The sequence below is a fragment of the Aptenodytes patagonicus genome, chromosome 3 (genome assembly GCF_965638725.1).
Source record: "Aptenodytes patagonicus chromosome 3, bAptPat1.pri.cur, whole genome shotgun sequence".
NCBI lineage: Eukaryota > Metazoa > Chordata > Aves > Sphenisciformes > Spheniscidae > Aptenodytes > Aptenodytes patagonicus.
In genome coordinates this window covers 12,856,400-12,879,089 of record NC_134951.1, presented here as the reverse complement: position 1 = coordinate 12,879,089, position 22,690 = coordinate 12,856,400, and positions in this window count along the sequence as shown.

The following is a 22,690-nucleotide window of genomic DNA, read 5'->3' as shown; positions in this document are numbered from 1 at the left end:
CTGGAAATCCTTCAGGAGCTATACAAATGTTATTGAAGTATGAAAAGGCTCCTGAGAGGTTGGGGAGCATTAACTTAAGTATTCTGCAGGTGAATAAATATGGCAGACCCTAGGGTTATGAAGCAGTCTCAACTCCCAGTCTCTTGCCATAGCCACTAGATATTATTATGGAAAAGACACCAGGTCAAACTAAAAAGCCTTATTAAAAAGTCTTTTCAGTTGCATTTACATCATTGTGATGCTGCTGAATTCAGTAAGCTTTCACTGGAGACTTTTGGTTAGTTGTATCGCCATGCCCAAAACAATGATCATCGTGTTAAAAATCCTCATGGACAGCTGTGTTAAAAATGAGATTTTTCTATCTGGTTCTTTGGCTTTTTCACTTCTTTTCCAGGACTGTCTGTCTGCGCAATGCAGAGGTGCTTCCAAGATGAGTCTCGCACTCAGAGATACTCACGGTGCTCCCAGTTTGCCACCAGTGGGCTTTTGGCCAGTTGTTGCAGCACACAGAACTGGCAGAGTAGACTCAGAGCTATTGGCCAGGAACCCAGAGCCATTCTCAAAGTAGAAAAATAGTCCTTAAAAAATAGTGATCTGGCCACTATAGCTGAGGAACAGTTTCGGTACCATGCTTGTAAGAAGTAATTCTCGTTTCCATCAAAAAGTTTTCTGGCTAAAACCAGTTAGATTATGGCTGGAATAGGGTTTGCATCAACAGCTCAAAGACAGCCTAGTGTGGCCTGCTAGATACAGTCTGGGAATCCAGCAAACTGATTTCTACTACTGGCATATGAGTGTTCATGGGAAAAAATAATCTGGATTTTTTGTTCTTTCAATTCCTGCATCTGTCCAAAGTGAGTGATTACATGGACTCCATTTATAAAGCACCCTGAGATCTGCAGAGTACTAGTCTAACAGCTGGGTGTTATTATTAGTCTGTTCAGTTGATGTTTTATACTATATCCATGGCAATGGTATATCTGAATGACTTCCAAAGGTAAAAATAAACAATGTGGTTATTTAAACATTATTTCTCCCATAAAGGGAAATGTGTATTTATTTTTAGTTCAGTATTAACAAATACTAGCAAAATCCAGATTGGAAGGATATGCAGAAAAGAAAGTGCAGGGAAAAAGGTTGGATTTGGACTGCAAAGTGATTGTGAGAATTGCATAGTTCCCAATGGAATTAATTTTATGAATCTGAGTTATAAATCTTACCTTATGCAAATGAGTTTCACTGACTGAAAGGTTTCAAGAGAAAGGAGCTCTTAACAATGGTTAATATCTTGATGGGGGGACAGTCCATCACATATGTTAATCTCTGTAGGCAAAAAGAAAAACAGGGTCTTATCTTTTATGCATCATTAATAAATGCTTAATATTGTGGGGAAGGCACTAGACTTCAAGAACTAAAAAAAGTAGTTGGTAGGAAGGCTTGACATTTGACCAAGGACAGCTGCAAACTCTTTTCCTCCTGTATTAATAAAAACAGTTAGAAAGATTTACCTGAGACACTAGACCAGTGCTTTGGCAAGTTTTTAACACCACTTCAAAGTAAGTTACAGTTATATGTTTATTTTCTTGTTGTACTATATTGCCTCAGCATCAATTTTAAAGATTCCTGGAAATACTGCTTGAAGTGTCACACCCATTTGTAGATCCATCAGGCTTAAAAAAACAAGTCATGAAGTACATGATGTCCCTAGCGATGTATCTGATTTCTCTAGTTGTACTTTCATAGCTCCCTTTTCCATCTTATCCCATGAAAATTCATGATGTTACAGGCATAGCTCTGCAAAAACTCTTTGAAGGAAGGATGAGTAACTAAGCCATAGAGGCTGCTTCTATCGCTATTCTATATGCTGAAAGCATTTGCCCCAGGGAGTGATTCAAGCCCAAGAGGTGCAGCACGGTCACATCCAGACTGTCCAGAGCAGACTGACCATACCTACACAAGATAGCACTTGGCCATGAGTCTCCTCTGTCCCTATGTGGTATCTCTGTGGCCATGAGACTTGATTATTTTATAACTTTTATCAGTTTATAATGTTAAAAATAATTTCTGGGCTGTCCTGCAGCCCACTAGAATAGTACTTTTGCCGCATGAGACAGACGTTATGTGCTGTATACTTTGGCACAAGGCATGATAGCATATGGCAGTGCTTTAAGTCTCCAAGCAGCCCGCTTGGAGAAGGTTAGAGGGCAGCGTAGAGCAAAGAGATCCAAGCCTGGTGCACCTATCTGTTCTGCCTACTGGGAGCAGTCTGGGAGCAAAATTTCCCCAAGAAATGCACCTGATGGTTTCTAAGGGAGCTAACGAACCCACTCCAGAAGGAAGCCCAGAAGTGAACTGCATTACATTCACACGTGGTAGATTGCCAGGGGACCACGATGGATGAAGGAAGTGGGGACATAATCATTTGAGAGTACAGACATACCAAGATGAAAAAAGATATGTACTCAAAAGCTAAGCTAAGTTACAAATGTAATTGGCAGACTGGGTCCTTCAGAAGAATCCATAGAGACAGCACAAAGGTAGCTGCCTAAAGCAGCCAGTGGGACTATCCCAAAGATCCTGTGGAAACACAAGAACTTCAGGTAAAAGAGAGAATGATGCCAAAGCACCCACTTCTTTGTTTCTTCTTCTACACAAATGTGACTGCTTTTTTTCTTCCTACCGCTGATGTCTCAAGTGTCAAACACCAAGAACTGAGTCTCCACAAACAAGTACTTTGGAAGATGAAATATATGTGGTCTGTTTTGTCTATGAAAAGTTCTTTTGATGTGCAGCTACAGCAGGGAGCAGGAATCTGCAGCTGCAAGTGGGAGAGCAGAAAGGGAAGATCCAAATTTTAGATATTTATTTATTTAAATCAAATCACCTGCTTCAGAATTGCAGTCAGCTCTGTCGGATGTGTAATTCACACTACGTGAGTGAAGGCTGAAGTGCTGATTCTAGCTTAGAGTTATTCTACAGCCTATTGTCACTTCTGCCACTTTAGGACACTAGCTTCTCCCAGCTGTCATACTCTAGCAGTGAGGTAAATCCAACCAGATTCATCCAATCCAGGGAAAAATGAAAATCACAGGGACGTCCTTTGTGAAAGTTTCAGTTATTGCTCATCTTTAACTATAGTACATATGATACAATACAAAGATTTAATAAAAAAGCCTGTGGAAGCTCCATCTCAGAATATCACGTAACACAATGAACACTAATTATTTACTTTAAACACTCAAGTAGATGGAGATCTGCCTGTAAATCTCATCTCCAAATAGGCAGAATCTCAGTCTGAATTGTCTAACCATTTGGGTATCATAAGGGGTTATCCTTTTCAGGTTTTTATACCCAAGGTTGCCCTGGTTTAGACACCTAACTCCAAGAAACAATTAATAGCAATTAAAACAGCGTACGGGATGGACTCAGTTCTATGCAGGGCAGATGAGACTCAGCTCAGCCTCTTCAGCATTTCCTCCTGACTATTGCTGGTGGCTTTCCACTCTGGTTGTTGAGCTCTAGGATCTCACTCTTTGGTGCTCAAGTCTTTCTATCAATTGTGCAGGGAGACTGGACAGATCATCTTTTGTCTTCTGATTTTTGTAGCCTGGGACATATCTGAAAGTAAAGTTTTGCAACACTGAAAGTTTGTCCATGCAGCTGAGAATAGCACCCTAATATGCACTTCAGCCACAGGCAGTCGGTCTAGGGGGCATCTAGTGTGAAGCTGTGGTGGGTTGACCCTGGCTGGATGCCAGGTGCCCACCAAGCTGCTCTATCACTCCCCTGCCTCAACTGGACAGGGGGGAGAAAAATACGACAAAAGGCTCGTGGGTCGAGATAAGGACAGGGAGATCACTCAGCAATTACTGTCATGGGCAAAACAGACTTGACTCAGGAAAATGAATTTAATTTATTGCCAATCAAATCAGAGTAGAGTAATGAGAAATAAAAAATCTTAAAACACTTTCCCACCCTTCTTCCAGGGCTCAACTTCACTCCCGAATTCTCTACCTCCTCCCCCTGAGTGGTGCAGGGGGACGGGGAATGGGATTTGTGGTCAGTTCATCACACTTTGCCTTTGCCGCTCCTTCCTTCTTGCTCTTTTCCCCTGCTCCAGTGTGGGGTCCCTCCCACAGGAGACAATCCTCCATGAACTTCTCCAACGTGGGTCCTTCCCATGGGCTGCAGTCCTTCATGAACTGCTCCAGTGTGGGTCCTTTCCATGGGGTTCAGTCTTTCAGGAACAGACTGCTCCAGCGTGGGTCCCCCATGGGGTCACAAGTCCTGCCAGCAAACCTGCTCCAGCGTGGGCTCCTCTCTCCATGGGTCCACAGGTCCTGCCAGGAGCCTGCTCCAGTGCGGGCTTCCCACAGGGTCACAGCCTCCTTCAGGCACATCCATCTGCTCCAGCGTGGGGTCCTCCATGGGCTGCAGGTGGATATCTGCTCCACCATTAACCTCCATGGGCTGCAGGGGGACAGCCTGCCTCACCATGGTCTTCACCATGGGCTGCAGGGGAATCTCTGCTCTGGCGCCTGGAGTACCTCCTCCCCCTCCTTCTTCACTGATCTTAGTGTCTGCAGAGTTGTTTCTCACATATTCTCACTTCTCTCTTCGTTTGCAGTTGCCCAGGTTTTTTTTCCCCCCCTTCTTAAATATGTTATCCCAGAGGCACTACCACCATTGCTGAGGGGCTCAGCTTTGGCCGGTGGCGGGTCTGTCTTGCAGCCAGCTGGAATTGGCTCTGTCGGACTGGACATAGGGGAAGCTTCTGGCGTCTTCTCACAGAAGCCACCCCTGTAGCCCCCTGGCTACCAAAACCTCGCCACGCAAGCCCAAGTACTCAAGGAGCTAGCGGATGTTATGGCAGGACCCCTCTCGATCACCTACCAAAGGTCTTGGGAGTCTGAGGAGGTCCCTGCTGACTGGAAGCCAGCCAATGTTATTCCAATTTACAAGAAGGGCATGAGGGAAGACCCAGGGAACTACAGACCTGTTAGTCTAACCTCAGTACCTGGAAAAATTATGGAGAAGATTATACTGGGTGCTGTTGAAAGGCATTTAAAGAATAATGCAATCATCAGGCACAGTCAACACGGGTTCACAAAGGGAAAGTCCTGTTTAACTAATTTGATATCCTTCTATGATAAGGTGATACATTGGAGCATTGGGCTATGATTAATAGGATGAAATTTAAGAAGTCCAAATGCTGGATCCTGCACCTAGGATGGTGCACAAGTATAAATTGGGAGAGGAGTGGCTGGAGAGCAGCCAGAAAGGCATCTGGGGGTGCTGGTCGACAGCAGGCTCAATATGAGTCAGCAGTGTGCTCTGGCAGCCAAGAGGGCAAACCACATCCTGGGGTGCATCAAACACAGCATAGCCAGCTGGTCAAGAGAGGTGATTATCCCACTGTATTTAGCGTTGGTGCAGCCTCACCTTGAGTACTGTGTGCAGTTCTGGGGCCCACAATTTAAGAAGAATGTGAAGGTCCTTGAATGGGTCCAGAGGAGGGCAACAAAGCTGGTGAAAGGGCTGGAAGGAATGTCCTGTGAGGAGCTGCTGAGGACTTCGGGCTTGTCTAGTTTGGAGAAAAGGAGGCTGAGGGGCCTCATTGCTCTCTCCAGCTTCCTGAGGAGGGGAAGTGGAGAGGGAGGTGTTGATCTCTTCTCCCTGGTATCCAGTGATAGGATGTGTGGGAGTGGTTCAAAGTTGCGCCAGGGGAGGTTTAGACTGGACATTAGGAAGCATTTCTTTACCGAGAGGGTGGTCAAACCCTGGAACAGGCTTCCTAGAGAGGTGGTCGATGCCCCAAGCCTGTCAATGTTTAAGAGGTGTTTGGACTTATAGCATGCTTTAACTTGGTTAGCCCTGAATTGGTCAGGCAGTTGGACGAGATGATCGTTGTAGGTCCACTCCAACTGAAATAGTCTAGTCTATTCTACTCTATTCTATTCTACTCTATTCTATTCTATTCTATTCTATTCTATTCTATTCTATTCTATTCTATTCTATTCTAAACTCAATACAGAAATATATCCTCCTATGCCAGGCAATTGGCACAGGCTCTTCTCCTGTGATTACCCATGAATCCCCAAAGACGCATGGCCACCATGGAAGCACAGTTCCCATCAGCACAGTGTCTAGCAGGTGGGAAGGGCAGTTTCTCAAATGGCCTCTTACCTGGTGTGCTTTCAGTGCAATGGCTGAAAAAGTAAGGTTAAGTCACAGCTGAAAGTACTTGAAGAATGGTTAGACATGACAGTAACTTGAGGAAGTTTCTTACCACTTCTCAACCATCATTTAGTGGCTCTCGAATGAGAACAGAAGCCTACCCTGTAAGCATTTCTTATCCACCTGCAGATGCTCATTTAAGGTCCCTTGTTTGCCTTTTTGCTGGAGCAGATGTGGAGTACCCAGACAGTTGGTTATGGATCAAAGGCAATCTAAGGAACCACCAACTCCAAGTTAGGCAGGTGCCTGGCTGTAGCAGCATCCTTGGCATTAGCACACAGCATCACACTGAACGTGGTAAGACAGAAATGAAAGTGTGAGTGAGCTAGTGCTGGGGCATGTACATACCTTAACATGTTAACCTACAGGCTTGATGCCCAAGTACCTCTTGAGATATAGCCCTGATGACTTCTTTGTTGGGTTGTATTAATTTTTTCACTGTGCCCAACATGCAGCCCATAGGATGTGTGTGGCTATCAGGACAAATCACTCACCCAGTGACCTTGTCTTGATCACCTTTTTTTTGACACTAAGTAAATCTGAAATAGGCAGACATTCACCTATATACATATATTATATTCCTAGTGTTTCAAGGAAACATTACATTACTGCATACGCACTGCTAAACTTTCTTTATTCTAATGAATAAGGAAAACAATATTCCACAATGTGGCCTACTTAGCAGGAAGGTCTATGCTCAGCCAGTGTAGCTGAATTATGCTTGACTAGTAAAAATGTAAAGCAGCAAACTAAACAGCAGTTTCTTCTAAATAGTAACACCACAATTAACACAAGTGTTTCTCCATTCTTGTACAATATAGCTGCTTGTGAAGTCCACTTATAATAATGACATCTGATGACTTGCAGGCCAAACACAAAATAGTTATCCCATTATTAAGTAGAGGATAATTATTTTTCGAATTTTTATTAACAGACCTAGAAGCTGCAGTAGTTTATGCTTCTACTGACTCAGATATATCTGAGGCATCAAAAATGGTGGATAAAGGAGCAGTTCGGTTTACATTTTCTTTCCACTCTGCTACTGCACTAAGCTGGAGAGAGCTGAGTCCCACTGTTCCTACAAAGTGATGTTATCCTTACAGCTACTTGTGTCAGCCAAGCCATATGGACCATGCATTTGAAGATTGACCTCTGTTCGGGTTATATTTTCACAAAATTTTAAAAACAACAGGATCATTTCCTTTTGTTTATCTATTCCCTTGTTCAAATAAAAGAAGTTGATATAATATGAAACATGTCGAGCTTTGCTATCAGTTGGACTAACTTACATAGGCATAGAACTATTCTAAGTATTTAGAGCCTTTAATTAGTATGTTTTCATAAACGGACATTTCTAATCTCTTTGGACTTTCAAGCAGATGTTTTTGAATTAAAATCATTCTATTTCAAAAGACATCACTGGGCTTATTATAATATTTAAATAATACATTCCTTTTGATCATGGTGTTGTGACATACCTCAGACATCTTCATTGTTTGTGCTATTTCTTCAGAGCACCAATGAAAGATGATACCGTGTTGGCACTGAATCAAGTGGTTATGCTGGGCACTGCTCTATGTTATGCAGTGTTTATTAAAATCAACCCTATAAACAATTTAAAGCTATTATTATTATACAGGAGGCCTTTAAATTAATTTGTGCTGACAGGAAAACTGCAAACTCTGACCTGCTTCAGCAGTTTGCCTGAGAAAGCAAGAGCGACCTTTCAAATATTATATACAAAAGAAATAATTCTACGTTTTATAGTACCTGTTCCAGAAATGACATTTGACTGAAGAAAATATTCAGACAAAATAGCAAGTGTGACCAGAAGGAAGGTACCAGCTACATTTCAAAGGGACTGGCCAGTTCACTTCAGTTCAAATCTACCTTATCCATTACATATTACATAGTATTATAGACATGAGATTCCTCATCACTGCTACAATACTATATTCAACAGAATTATTGGCACAACTGCGCTAAAAAGGAAGCGCCATTCCTGAGCTGCCATTTGGATGCCTCTATTTTCCAAGGGAAGCAAATCTGTTTTCTGAGGAAGAGGAGAAACAAAGCTTTTTAAAATAAAAATGTTTTACGTTTATTATCTATTGTCTCATGATATGAGTCAAAATTCTTATATGATAACAAATATTCAAGATAACATGAAAGGATAATTTTCATCTGAAATAAGCTTAACTCTGCCCCAAGTAGTCTGAGCCTCCATTCAATAAACACTTAAGCGTTTGGTCAACTTCAGAGGAATTTAGGCGTGTGTGTCAGTCCCCTGCTGAAAAAGGTTGCTGTCCTGAATCTCTGGAATTTTTTTTTTTCTGCCTTGTTTAGCAGCATTGCCAAAGCTGTAGGTTTCAGACTCAGAGGCTAGAATGGGCACAATGTGCACACAGTAAATTTAGTCAAAGGGGGTGTTTCACTGCAACAGTCCAGACGCCGGCCTGCAAATAGAGCAATGTCTTCTAAGATGTGAAGACACCAGTGGTATCTGGCCTCTGTCACATGTATTCCTGTCTGCCAATGTATTTTACACAAAATGTATAATTAACCCTTCAAGGCATACAGCACTTTCAACTTCTCTCTGCCTTTTTAAAATGTAAAAGAAAGGTCTGAACATATACTTTTTTCCTGCTCTTTCTGAACTTTAGAAGTATCAGAAACAGGAGGTTTTACTAGAAAATAAGTTGTGTGTTTGTTTAACAAGAAGTGAAACAACAACTTCCTTTACTCAAAACGTTCATTTGTTCAGTCTGTGATAACAACACATTTTAAGCACTCTGATTAACATCCTTTACTCTGAAAACTTCCCAGCTTCCAGTTATTCCTCAAGCCCTCATTTCATTGCCTCTCCATTCATTTATCAAGTTTTCTAGGCAATGGAAGACCTAAATTTCTTACCAATGAAAAGGGTGTAGAAAAATAAAAACATATTTTGTGCAACACATTTGGCAAAATAACCACAGATAACTCTACAGGGTGGGGTTTTTTGCTGGTTACCTTCAGATGCTGATTATCGTTATCAAAAAGTTAAGCAGTGATGGGAAAAAGATATGAAATTATTTCATTTCTTCCTTGAAATCTCACTGGCTCCTGAACTAACATCAAACTTAGGATGAATTCATAGGGAGTAATGAAAAGCAATTTTGTAATTTATGAACAGAGCAGATCCATCTTTGAAGCATATGTACAAACACATGGCCATGCCCCAGTGCAAATTTCAAACAAACAATACATTTCATAAGAAACAGTCAATTTGCTCATTTCTAGAGAACTGGCAGCCACTTTGACTTGCTGAAAGATCCAAAAAGCATAATTTAAGTACTGTGTTTAAAGTTAATCTAGCTAACAAATAACAGGGATAAACTTTCCTAGACTGAAATTGGAAATTAGATGCAAATTGACAATAGGAGTGGAACTTTAATGAAGAACGGTATTCCCCACTGCTGCGGAAGTTAATTTGATGGTTAATGCCATTCATTTACACATGGGTTCACTTGCTGACTTCCTCCAGTGCAACGGCACTAGCTACCCTGTTGGTAGTCAGCAATCAGGAAGGAGGGTTTTTTTAAAAAATCATCTAACAGGGTTAGGAACAAACAAAAAAAGGAAAATCAATGGGACTGACCCTTCTGAATCTCCCCCCAGTGAGCAGTGGAAAATTTTAAGCAGAAAGACTGAAACTTGAGAAAGCATTTCTCTAAGGCAGATGGAAGTGAATCTATGATGCTCTAAGGCTACACAGTGGCCTGCCTAGTGCAATGCAACACGGACATATGGGGTCTATCGGTGAAGTACATTCATCTCGTTGGAGTAAGGCCGGCACAATTTGGAAGAGTTGAGGAACAAAGACGAGGAATCTGACTTTTACAGTCACAAATTCCCAGGCTTTTTCCAAGTCAGCCCAACCATAACCTGCCCATTACCATTTTCTTCCAGTCATTCTATACAAGCCCTTACAATGCATTCAACAAAGCTGTGACCGAGCCCTTAGCGCTCTCTTGGCAGAGATCAAATCAATAGCACAGCAAATAAATTACTGAGTCAACAATGTAAATGGATTTCTCACTATATCAACTGCCTGACTATTGACTGTGCCCTACTTTACGCTATTTCAATCATCTTCAGGCAATGAAGCTCCAACTTGCTTAGCTGCTCAGTTTCCCTACCAAAAAAGAAAGCAGAGAGTTTATTAATATCTCTTTGAATTACATTGGATTTTGGACTGTTTTCCATGCTATGTTATTTATTGTGCATAGGGTGAACAGAAACCTACTGGGATGGAGTTCCAGCATTTTAACAGCAGCAGCTGAGGAGAATTTAGTTTTTTTACAGATGGTAAAATACATGTTTTCCATTTTTTTTTAATTTGAACAAAACAAAGGGAAGATTGAGAGAGAGGAAAAAGTAAAAATGAGAAAGAGAAAGACTTTTATTAGAGTCTTATGAAAACAGTTTGCCATGCATATTTTGTTTCAAAATATATTAACTGTAGTCTACCAAAATCAGATGAAACTACAGCATAAAAAGAGTGCATTTGTTTCCTCTGTACTCGGCAGGATTATTCATATTTGTTGTTTCATCAGACATTGTTAACATAATAAATTGCACATGTTATACTAACTGGCCTTTGCCAACATTCCTAAATTAGTCTTCAAAGAAACATCTAAATGATCTTCCACTATAAAGGGAAGAAAATGCTGAATGTACAGTGCATTAAAAATAACAGAGCGGCATCATAAACGTCTGCATGCACATTCATTTTTGCTAGCCCAGTCTGCCCAGAGGCCTTTCATTGCCAGGGCTCTGTAGAGCCAAACTAGACCAACGGTGATGTATCTGCCCAGGAAGTCCTTGTTTTAAGTAATCTCACCACTTTGATCAGCTGCAAAAGTGCCAATCTGAAATCAACAGTGGCAGAACAAACTTTAGAGAACAAAGGCTTTCCAGATGGGCAGGTGCTGAGAAATATTAGACTGCTGCTGTAATGTTTAACCTTCTTACACAGTGGTGAAAGAAACACTGTATGTGTCACTGAAGGCGATGATAATAAAACCTAATGAAAGTAATAATGAATCCCCACTGTATGTCTGCAACAGGCTTTGCTCTGGCTCACGCCAAATCAGCTACCATTTCAAATTATTCCTGAACACAGGTGCTTTTTGAGGTAAGAATAGCAATTTACGCTTTTCTGTGTTCACACACGTTAATATAAAAGCTGGTTTATAAGTGAGAAGAAACTCAAGGCTCCTTTTCATGTTTGTTGGTAGATTTAGCTCTAGTGACTGAACCAGTTATTATACTTGCCATCCCTTCACTCTTCCTGATGAGTTACTGTCCTGTAGCAAGGACAGCTGAACAGAGCAGGAATTTGGTCCAAAACTACCACAATTTACAGCCCAGTCTACAGCCGAAACTGGTGACAGTCTCTGAATATGAGTCTCATTTTCACAACTTGAATATGCCATGCTCAGCGCCTCTTGTTTCACAAGCACCTGTCTCTTGGAGAAGGTGAAGATCAGTTACAAGAACCACCCGTAGCTCTTACCTAACCAGATGCATGCACGAATGAAAGTCCTCGATGTTGTCTACAGCCTCTATTTGACAAGACATTAATGCAAGCTGTATTTTAAAAGGCACATCTACAGCGTTGAATAAAAAGGTCAGCCTTGGTCTCAAGACCAAATAGTGCAGACTGACATACCTCTATACTGCTTATGCTTAGCTCTCTCTAGACTGGATGTAGACAGTGTGATTTTACAGCATTAAACATAGCTATAAACTCTAAGATGCAGAATGGGAACACACAGAAACATTTAAGGATGCACAACTTGCTGGAATAATGTTGGAAGACTGCACCAGCCAGCCTCCAAGTCTTGTCCACCCATCCCATCTGGAGACAGCTAACCCCACCTCACTGCGTGGAGGAAGACATTAGATCCAAAACAGAGTCAAGGTACATGCTAGAAATAAGCCAGGGTGGACAATCAGTGAGACAAAGTTATGCTTTTGCTCATCATTTAGTACTGTTGCCACGGGGTTTGCACCATTTTAAATACACTCCTTTAGTATAGTACCTCTAAATTAGTATGACTGAATACAAACAAAACAGTGACAAATTAAATGTCCAAGATATATCTTTGATACAAACACCCCTACAAAGCAAACCAGCTATGCTCAAGCATATAGGCAAGGAGTTTACTAATGAAAATGGACTTAGATGCATACTGAAAATGTTTCTCTACGTCTGATCTTAACCTTCCGTAAGTAAGAAAAGAGATGTAGCAGGTTTTTCCATTCCCTTCCATACACCAGAACAACTGGATCTTTTCAAGCTATTCTGGGAGCTCTGAGGTTGGGAACTGATACCACTAAAATCCCTCAGCTGATTTCAAGTGGTTTTATTTTTTTAGATTGGAAGAGAAAATAATTAACACACTATTCCCACCCGTCCTGTCTGAGGTTTAAGGACATGGGCACAGACTATCCTCCTCACTCAGTACTCCTCGTAACCTTTTCTGGGAGGAAGGAGGTGGGAACAAACAGTCTCAGTCAGCAAAACGTCTACACCATGAAGATGCGGGTTAGTCTTGGGACCAGCAAATGTAGGATCTGTGGATTATTTCTTGTGTTGCTGTATCATGGGAAGCACATTAAAAGGGGAGTCCAAACCAGTGTTTGAATTTCGAAAACTCAGGATAGGACGTTTTATTTCATGTTCAATTTCTACAGTAAAAGTCAAAGAAAATTAATTAAAAGTTTGTTTATCATATCCATGCAACTATATTATAACTATGGGTAATATTTTTACACAAAACACTTCTGTGATTTAGATGCGTAAGTGCCACAGATAGGAGTCATCCCCATAGGAGTAGGAGTCATCGCACAGAAGTGAAGCTGAGTAGGAGTCATTTCACCTAAGTCTTGCTGTGAAAAGTTAGACTTGGGCTCTTAATCCTCCAAGAACACTTTATCATCAGTGATGAGATGGGAAGAGAGGAATCCTACCAGTCAGAGAATCGGTTCAAAAACAGATATCTAAGAGAAATGGGGTGAATGAAAATCAGGAGATGCTTGTCTCTAACTGGACTATGTCTTTACCTAACTGAGGTGACCGGTTGAGCCCACATATCTGACTCCTAGGTTCTTAAAGCAAATAAGAGAAACATCTTTTTTTAATACTTTCACTGAAGCTAAAAATATCAGTGATGCTTTGAGCATAACTGGGAACTCTTAGACTACACTACTGAATTAAAAATGGTCAGGAAATGTTCCTAGGCATTAGTCCTTGAACATCTGTACCATGGGGCGGTTATTTGCGTCCCTGACATGATTTCGGCCTCCGCCAGCATTTTCCCAGATAATTCCCAAACACAGCCAAACTGTCAGGAATTGCCAGGAAGCCTTCCTGAAAAGCAGTTTGGATGCAGACACCCTGTTGTGGAAGATAAAGAGCGTTCAAGAGTGCAGATGCAGACTATGATATTCCAGCTGGCCTCAGTGCCAGGGAGCAGCCCCAGGCACATTTAAATTAGTGATCACCTTAGAGCAACAGAGGGAAAGCATTGAGAAGTACTAGGATTGCCTATAAACGGACACATGCTGGAGTATTACATCCAGTTCTTGTTTCCTCATTTCACAAAAGAGGTAAAAAATTGGATAGGATGTGGAGGAGAGCCACAGAAATTATTGGAAACCTTGGAAAAGAGCCTTGCAGTAAGAGATTAAAGGGGTTCAGTCTGTTGAGTTTAATAAAAACATCTAGCGATGATTTCAGTGATTACAATGTACAAGTATCACCACAGGGAGAAAATACTGAGCAGTAACAGCAGCACTCTCATCTAACAAAAAAAGGCATAATGAGAGGTGATAGCTGGAAGTGAAAGCCAGACAAATTCAGGCAAGAATCAAAACACATTTTTAAGAGGGAGGGTGATAACCATTGGACTGCACTGCCAAAGGAAGTGATGGATTCTCCAACTACCGATGGCTTCAGATCTAGACTGGACGTCTTTCTAGAAGATAAGCCTTAGCCAAACACAAATTGCTGGACTTGATGCAAGGCTGACTGGGTTAAATTAAATGGCTTGTGTCATTCAGGAAGTCAGACTAAATAATCTAAGGGCCTTTTCTGGCTTTAAAAATCTATGGATCTATAAAGTGCAACTGTGTAACTGTGAATTCTAGTCCAAGAATAACACGTTTTGATAAAATAAGATTTCCATAGTCCAGTGCTATGTTAGCGGACACAATTCCAAGAGATCAGACTATAGTTATAAAATTGAAAATGAAGAAAGCATGACGACATGGTGATATTAATAACAATACCGATTCTCCATGTGTCTACAGGGTCAGTCAATAGAAATTGCAGCAAAGCCAGGGGAATTTTAGGGCTATAAAATTAGTAAGAGAAAATATGCTGCAGTTTTCCAGAATGGTCTCTGAATGTCATGGAAGTAAATTGAAAAATCACATCTATTCTGTTAACACTTGAGAGAGGAAAGGGGGCATTTTTTGGCTATGCTTATTCCACTCAATTAAGGAGCGACAGAGCGCCAGCCCAGGCACTGAAATTCAATCATCTGCGCTGTTTAATAGGCAGGGCAGTTCTTGGAACAGTTTTGGCTCCGGCCAGCTAACGCTTTTCGAAACAACTCTTTGTACCATTCAGGAGTCAGCATGGGCCAAGGACATTCCTAGCAAGCAGTTTGAATGTACCCATGCCTCTTCTCGGGGAAAACATATGGTAACATGAACATTGCCCCACTATCCCATTTAGCCTGTGGTTCAGGAAACAGGTCCTGGCATTAAATGCTTAGCAATACAGATGCAGCCAGTGAGTTCAAAGTGTCAGCTGCTCTTCAGGAAAAGAGCTGAGCTCTCAATTCCTTCCCTATCACTGCTACAAAATTATATACACTGTATATATTTTAATTTCACATATGAATTATATTGATCTATCTCTGAAGAAAATCAACACTTTCAAAACTGTTCAACTGTCCTTAAAATCAAAAAGCCAGCTTCCAATATAGACAACTGCAAATTGAACTATAACATTAACTTTTTGAAATGACCTATCAGGGTCAGATCCAGTTAAAAAACAGAAGTGACTAAAACAAAGCAGAGTCAACACTTAAATTTTAGGTCTTTCAACCTCAGAGTGGAATCCAAAGCCAAAATTAGAGACCTATTAGGCACACAGAGCTAGGCACCATGGAAAAATCACTCAAAAACCCCACACATTGAGAAGAAAGCTGTGGTGGGTTGACCTTGGCTGGATGGATGCCAGGTGCCCATCAAAGCCGCTCTATCACTCCCCTGCCTCAACTGGACAGGGGAGAGAAAATATAACAAAAGGCTCACGGGTCGAGATAAGGACAGGGAGAGATCACTCAGCAATTACTGTCACAGGCAAAACAGACTCAACTTGGAGAAATTAGTTTAATTTATTACCAATCAAAATCAGAGTAGGATAATGAGAAATAAAAACTAAACCTTAAAACACCTTCCCCCCACCCCTCCCTTCTTCCTGGCCTTAACTTCACTCCCGAATTCTCTACCTCCCCCCTCCAGCGGTGCAGGGGGATGGGGAATGGGGGTTGCGGTCAGTTCATCACACGTTGTTTCTGCCGCTCCTTCCTCTTTGGGGGGAGGACTCCTCACACTCTTCCCCTGCTCCAGCGTGGGGTCCTTCCCACAGGAAACAGTCCTCCATGAACTTCTCCAACATGAGTCCTTCCCATGGGCTGCAGTCCTTCATGAACTGCTCCAGCATGGGTCCCCCATGGGGTCACAAGTCCTGCCAGCAAACCTGCTCCAGCGTGGGCTCCTCTCTCCATGGGTCCACAGGTCCTGCCAGGAGCCTGCTCCAGTGCGGGCTTCCCACAGGGTCACAGCCTCCTTTGGGTGCATCCACCTGCTCCAGCATGGGGTCTTCCATGAGCTGCAGGTGGATATCTGCTCCACCATTAACCTCCATGGGCTGCAGGGGGACAGCCTGCCTCACCATGGTCTTCACCATGGGCTGCAGGGGAATCTCTGCTCCGGCGCCTGGAGCACCTCCTCCCCCTCCTTCTTCACTGACCTTGGTGTCTGCAGGGTTGTTTCTCTCACATATTCTCACTCCTTTCTCTTCTGACTGCAATTGCTGTTGCACAGCAACTTTTTCCCCTTCTTAAATATGTTATCCCAGAGGCGCTACCACCGTCACTGACTGGCTTGGCCTTGGCCAGTGGCAGGTCCATCTTGGAGCCGGCTGGCATTGGCTCTGTCGGACATGGGGGAAGCTTCTAGAAGCAACTCACTGAAGCCACCCCTGTAGCCCCACCCCCACCCCCCGCTACCAAAACCTTGCCATGCAAACCCAATACAGGAGCCATTATATTGTCTCGAGCATAGAAGAGCATCAGAATACCAACCCCTCCCTAGAAGTTAAATACAAGGATATAAATGAATGCCTCCCTCTACTCATAGCTTGGGATCTGCTCCCCAAGGCATACTCCTCTAATTATTTTGCTTCCCAAAATAACCACTCAAGGCTTGCTCTTTCATGTTACAGCAAGAGGAGGCCGCTTAACATTAATATAATAATGAAGTAGCTAGATCTTTTGCCTGATAAATGGGAATGTCCTGATCTAGAGACAATTTTGGCTCAGGTTAGGAACTAGGAGAGTTCCTTAACCACAAAGCTACTGGTTACAGCATACAGCTGTCCTGCTGAAACAGCCTTACTTCCCAGCAGGAATACAAGTTTCATGAGGTCAGGAAGGGACCAACATGTAAGTGTTGAATTCAATGGGCTAAAGTCCGAGTAGAACTGGAGTGAATAAAACCATGAAGAGAATGAAAAGGAAACATCAAGCTCAGTCCGGGTAAGGAAAATGCTTAATAAAGGTAAAGGCATGATGAATTTGGCATATCCCTTTCCTTAATACTGTTCTAATTTTAAATGGTCTATTGTACTGTGCTGTTGATAGCCTTGTGTGAGCCATCTAAGGTTCAGCCAACTCAGCTGCATGATCAGTAAAGAGACAATGCTACCACACACAGGGTTATTTGGATTAGCGAATACCATACGCAAGTAAATCATCTGCCAGATGGCATCGGAAGAAAGCTGCAACTCTCTCACTTTCATTTCCACAGCAGCAAACAATGTTCCGTGTTTAAAATAAACTCTTCCAGATGAGCAAAAGATAAACTTTGTGGTGCTTTTTCTTGGTCTTCTCTTTGACTTCAGCTTTTTTCTTTAAAAAACCCAACACAAAACCAGAAAAAAAAACCACCTACTCTGGTTACATTAATGAAAAATCCCAGTTTAGACCACCACAGTACAAAGCTGTCTCTCTAGGCAGCATCAAAGTTCCATGCTATTTACTGAACAAAAGGCAAAAAGGAAATACAATATTTTCACTCATCAACTTCTGTCAACAGAACCTTAAAAATGAACACCTACCACATTAAGCCATTTCCTGTCATTTTATGGGTTTTCTAAAGTGAAGAACTGTGCGGCTTTGTTGAAACATGGCTGTTTTCACATTTTCTGCAGTTTTAACTTTTTTTTTTTTTAAATAGCAAGAATTAAACAAACAAAAAAAACCCCTCAGAAATAGAAACAAAATAACTGTCATCAAAGCTTTTTAATTATTCCTTTTGAGTTTTCAGGTTGCCTCTCTTGCATCTACAGACGACAGCTCATTACTTCTTATTCTGCTCTACTGTTCCAAGACCCCAGTCTTAGCTCTACTGAGCTCTACTCAGCTCTATCTGACTACTATATAAAATGAGAAATTATGATTTTTTAAATTTTCCACTTACAGCAAAATGTTATGGACAAATACCTCCATAAAGCAGGCTTACATTTTTTTTTCAGTATCTGAGGAGATGCATCTGAGACACATTTAGGCCTCTGAAGATTTGCAGGAGGGCAGACTGAATATAAGGAAAATGATGCTGTGGTCTCTTCCTCCTCCCAAGTATTTTCAAAGCCAGGTGAAGTGTCAAGCAACTAGAACTACCAGTGACTTCAATTGGACCTGTAGGATCTCCACCATTCAGAAGAGCAAATGAAGCATTTTTCAACCTGCTGTTTTACCCATGGGCTACATCTACAGTGCTGTATAGACAGACTTCAGGGCAGGCTGAAGTCTAAAATACCTATCCATATACACTGGAGAAGATGTTCCTGTCTGTGAATGAGTATACAAAATGATATCAAACCTACTTGTTGAAGTACACGTAAGTTCTGGGTCTCCAGGTATGTCACTTGCCTTTCTGCAGATGCTGTTCATGACCCCTTTCTTGAAGCATCTAGAAAGACCCTGACATTGCTTGTCTCAAGGGCAGATGGGATTTGGAGAGCGGATGGTCATGTGGTGACTTAGGAGGGGCCCAGGACACTGACCTACTGCTGGGGAAGGTTGCAACAGGACTTAGATAAACTGAAATAACATCACTCATCACCAATCTGCAGTCCAGGTGGCAAACTGACAAACACCCCAACAACTGCAGAGATGGGCTGACATTTTTCTTGGAAAAAACCACACAGATTTCTGGAGAATGTTGCAGGATATTTAATATATACATAGCACACACACACACACACACCCCTTAATTTGTGAAGTATTTTTTTTAAAAATGCCACACATACACAGAAGTGCATAAAGCCTCATTCATCAAGCTTGAAAGAATCATCATCCAACTGGCTGTAAGAGTCCTACTGCCCAAACCTAAAGCCAGGAGATCAGGATCAGCAAAAATATTTAGGTGTCTGACTCCCAATGCTTTTAGTGGGACCAGGATTTCAGACTGCTTGCTTTGGCCATGAAGCAGATGGAAAGAAATGCTCAGTGCCTTGCAAAACTGAATATTATAGATTTTAAGCTTGTGACACCCTCCTGAATCTTTCATGGCAAATAAGCTATCGATTCCTTCCCTACCGAGATTAATTAAATTTCTTTCGCATTACCTGAAAAGAAATGACCATTCTTAAATGTGGAAAGAAAGGGCTATCAACCTTGTTAGGTGGTCAGTGTGCCAGCCTTCAGCCAAAAAAGCAATTAGGAAAGCACTTCTTTCTCCAGGTTACATAGGACATTTGGAATCAATGAAATATTCAAATTAATTTCTCTGATCTGAATCCAGTTACGACAGGTGTGAGGCTGCTAGTGGTAGCTAAAGCGGTAAGTAAAAAGTCTAGAGGGAGGTCGCTGTTTTGTGTTATGAGAAATAGCAGCACCATTCTGGGACAGATCAAAAATAATAATTCAACTGTGGAGGCCTCCTGGATCGTTTTGCAAGTCAATTACCCTCTAAGTGATTAGTTTGGAAAAAGTTATGTGAAAAAGGGAACAGGCCTCCCATTTTAAAATTATTTGTATGACTCTTGCAAGTTGTTTATTTTCTTTATAGCCTTAGGTGGAAAGAAATTAAGTGTGCTTGAAGTGGGAATTATCCACATTTTTCAGCAAAAACATAATCACACCGCACATCCACAGGGCTCAGCCTTTGAAGCCTGTGAAGCATTCACTTAGTAGGAAGCTTAGGCAAACCAGGCAACTGCTGAAGAAAGAGAGGAGAGTTTAAATATTTCTGTTTTTATTGCATCGTGGAAAAACTGATCATTTATCTCATTAAGAAGGAGAATTTTTACTGGAGAACCCCCGCTGGGTTTATAAGCTTTCCTGCTGCGTTGACTGTAGTAACTGAAAGAGCAGCGTTGTCCCTTTGCCTGGGGATAGATGTTGGCCTTTGTGGCAAGGTAAGGAAGGTAAATTGGTGACAGATCCAGAGTATTTTTTTTAAAAATGTACATACGCCTCTCTTGACTTAAACAGATGTGGCATATAAAATAAATACATGCAACTGCAATTTAGTTCACTTGCAGAAACCTCAGCTATAATAGCTACACGTGTGCAGGGAGGACTGGCTTATAGCTAGGGACTGGGACTGAGAATCAAAAGAAAGAAATTAATTTTAAAAAAAGGAAATTATTTCTTTCTTAAACTCTCTCCATGAGGGAAGTTGGTTACATGGGCACTTTCAAAAACACCACGGCCAAAGATGAATAAATTATGCTGAAGCAGTTAAAATAAGTTCCCCTTGAGACACTTGAAGCCTGTTTCTCTCGACCATTACGTGGAGACGTTTCCTCCCCTCGGCTGTGCCTGTGTGCTCTCCGGCTGCAGAAGCAGACAGTGGGTATGTCTACCTGGATGCAACTTCAAGCAACCAAGCTCAACACTGAGCTCAAGCCCAACAGATCAGCCCCCAAGCCCAGCGCCTCATCACGTACCAAACCGGTGCGGGCAGCAGGTGACACTCTCGTACTAACCCGCCCTCCTCTCCCCTCAGTCCCTCCGTAAATCCTTGACAGCTCTCCCTGTCGGTCTTTTAAAATAAGGGATTAAATTGCAACTGCACACGTATCTGCACACACACACTCTCATACCCTTATTTTAAAATAACCCTTTTAGCGTACAGTTAGTCTCCAATGTTGTTGCATACAAAATTTGATCACTGAGAAATGGGGCCACTTGGAAGCATTTCTATTCACTGCTGAGACGGGCCTAAGGGTGGGAAGTTTGCAAATAGTCAAATTTAGTCACTGCTGTGGCCCTCCACATCTCAGCTATGGCAGTGAAGAGGCATTTCCCCTGTGAAAAGCAAAAGGGCAGGGGCTATGTTCTCAGGCATCGCTGTGCCCTGTACACATCCTAGCCAGTTTCTAAATCCCCAGGGCACAGGTACGGAGCACTGGTACAACACTGCTGGTGGACCAAAAATCAAATGCTCAAATTCTAATAATTTATGTAAGATAAATATGTATGTTTTGCCTTTTGAAGGAGTTGCTTCGTAACATTTATGTTTATCACAGACCTCAACAAAATCTTAACCTCAGCTGTGGCTTCCTTGCATATCTGTAATGCACTTGCTAGCAATGCGATCAGCCTCTGTACCTACCCATGAAAGCTGCCTTTCCATGGGCTTTACGTGCTATCCCTGGTCACTGTCTGCCTCTTTCAGCCCTTACTTTTTCCTTTTACAAGTTTAATACTTCATGGGAAATAAGTTTAATTTGAGGGTGGCAGTGTCCATATGGTGGTGATGGTGGAGGGAGGCATCCGGAATGCGTCCTGTTTTTGGCTGCACGCTCTCGACATAAATGGTTTGTAGAATAGTAACATCCAGAGCTTGCCAGATCTTTCTGGAGGCACAGTAATACTGGGGTGAAGCGTGAAGGTGCTGATCTCCTCTTAGAGCATCCTCTACCAGCTCCCAGAGGAGACATCCAGCAGACAATCCTCAAATCATACACATATATCTGAGCTTACTAAGATCCTGTAGAGTAGATATACTTCCTTAGCCAAAATGCTTGGTTCTAACCTAGACTGAGTCAGCATTACTAACTGCTTGTTGAAATAAGGGCTCTTCTTTGGGTTTTGCACTTATATTTTGCAAGATCTGTTAACCTATGAGGTCTCCAGTTCCTAGATGCTACTAGAATAACAAAGGCATCACATAAACAAATATTAACAGCAATCTCAAGAGAGTAATCAAAGCTTTCTGGTCCACAGAGGCTAAACTACATTCAGCCTCATATGTTGGAAAAAGCTTATCTTTTGGCGAGTTCCTAACAATCCATCCTTTCAAATTGTTTTCAGGCAATATTCATTCAGGCACATAATATTCCATTAAGAGTATCATGTGATCGCTCTCCTACCCTGGAATGAGGGCTGTAATTTAGTTACAATTGCAGGAATGTAATCCCTTCCTGACAATGGCTCTTATTTCTGCAGTGTTTCAAAAGAAAATAAAAACCAAGCACCTGGTAGACGTATGAAGCATTACATGTTATGCAGCCATACTACACAACCGGTACTTCTTAATTCCGCATCTCTTATTTCAGTACAAATCCACCTTTGCTGTTTTGAAGGCTAGTGCACATCCTATGTTGGTAATTCAGTCTGAAAAATTATATATTCCTCCGCTCTTCAGACAGTTTCAGTGCAGTTCTTTACTACAGTATTTTCAGATTAGCCATCTTCTCCATTCTCCACCTTTGCATGCAAGGCTTTCTTTGCAAGAGGTATACACGTTTCAGCAGCGAAACAATACAGTAGTGTTCCTTCAGTATTGCTACAGTAGCATTGAAAACACAAACCTGAGTTTGGCTCAGCTTCTCGGTATCTCTTTACAGAGAAGTTCATGTTAATGAACTTCTAATTCTTTAGCTAGCTGTTTAAAGGTGCTGCGTGCAGCTATTTACAAGTATTTAGAATGAAATGTGAAATGCAACACTGAAGATCAAAGCAGAATCTCCTCCAAGCATGTTACACACCTCCCTCTGGCACTACCTAGAGAACTTTGTTCAATGCTCAGAGTATGCCTTGACAACACGCCCATCTCTACACCTTCCCTTACAGTGAGCAGTGCAAAGATCTTA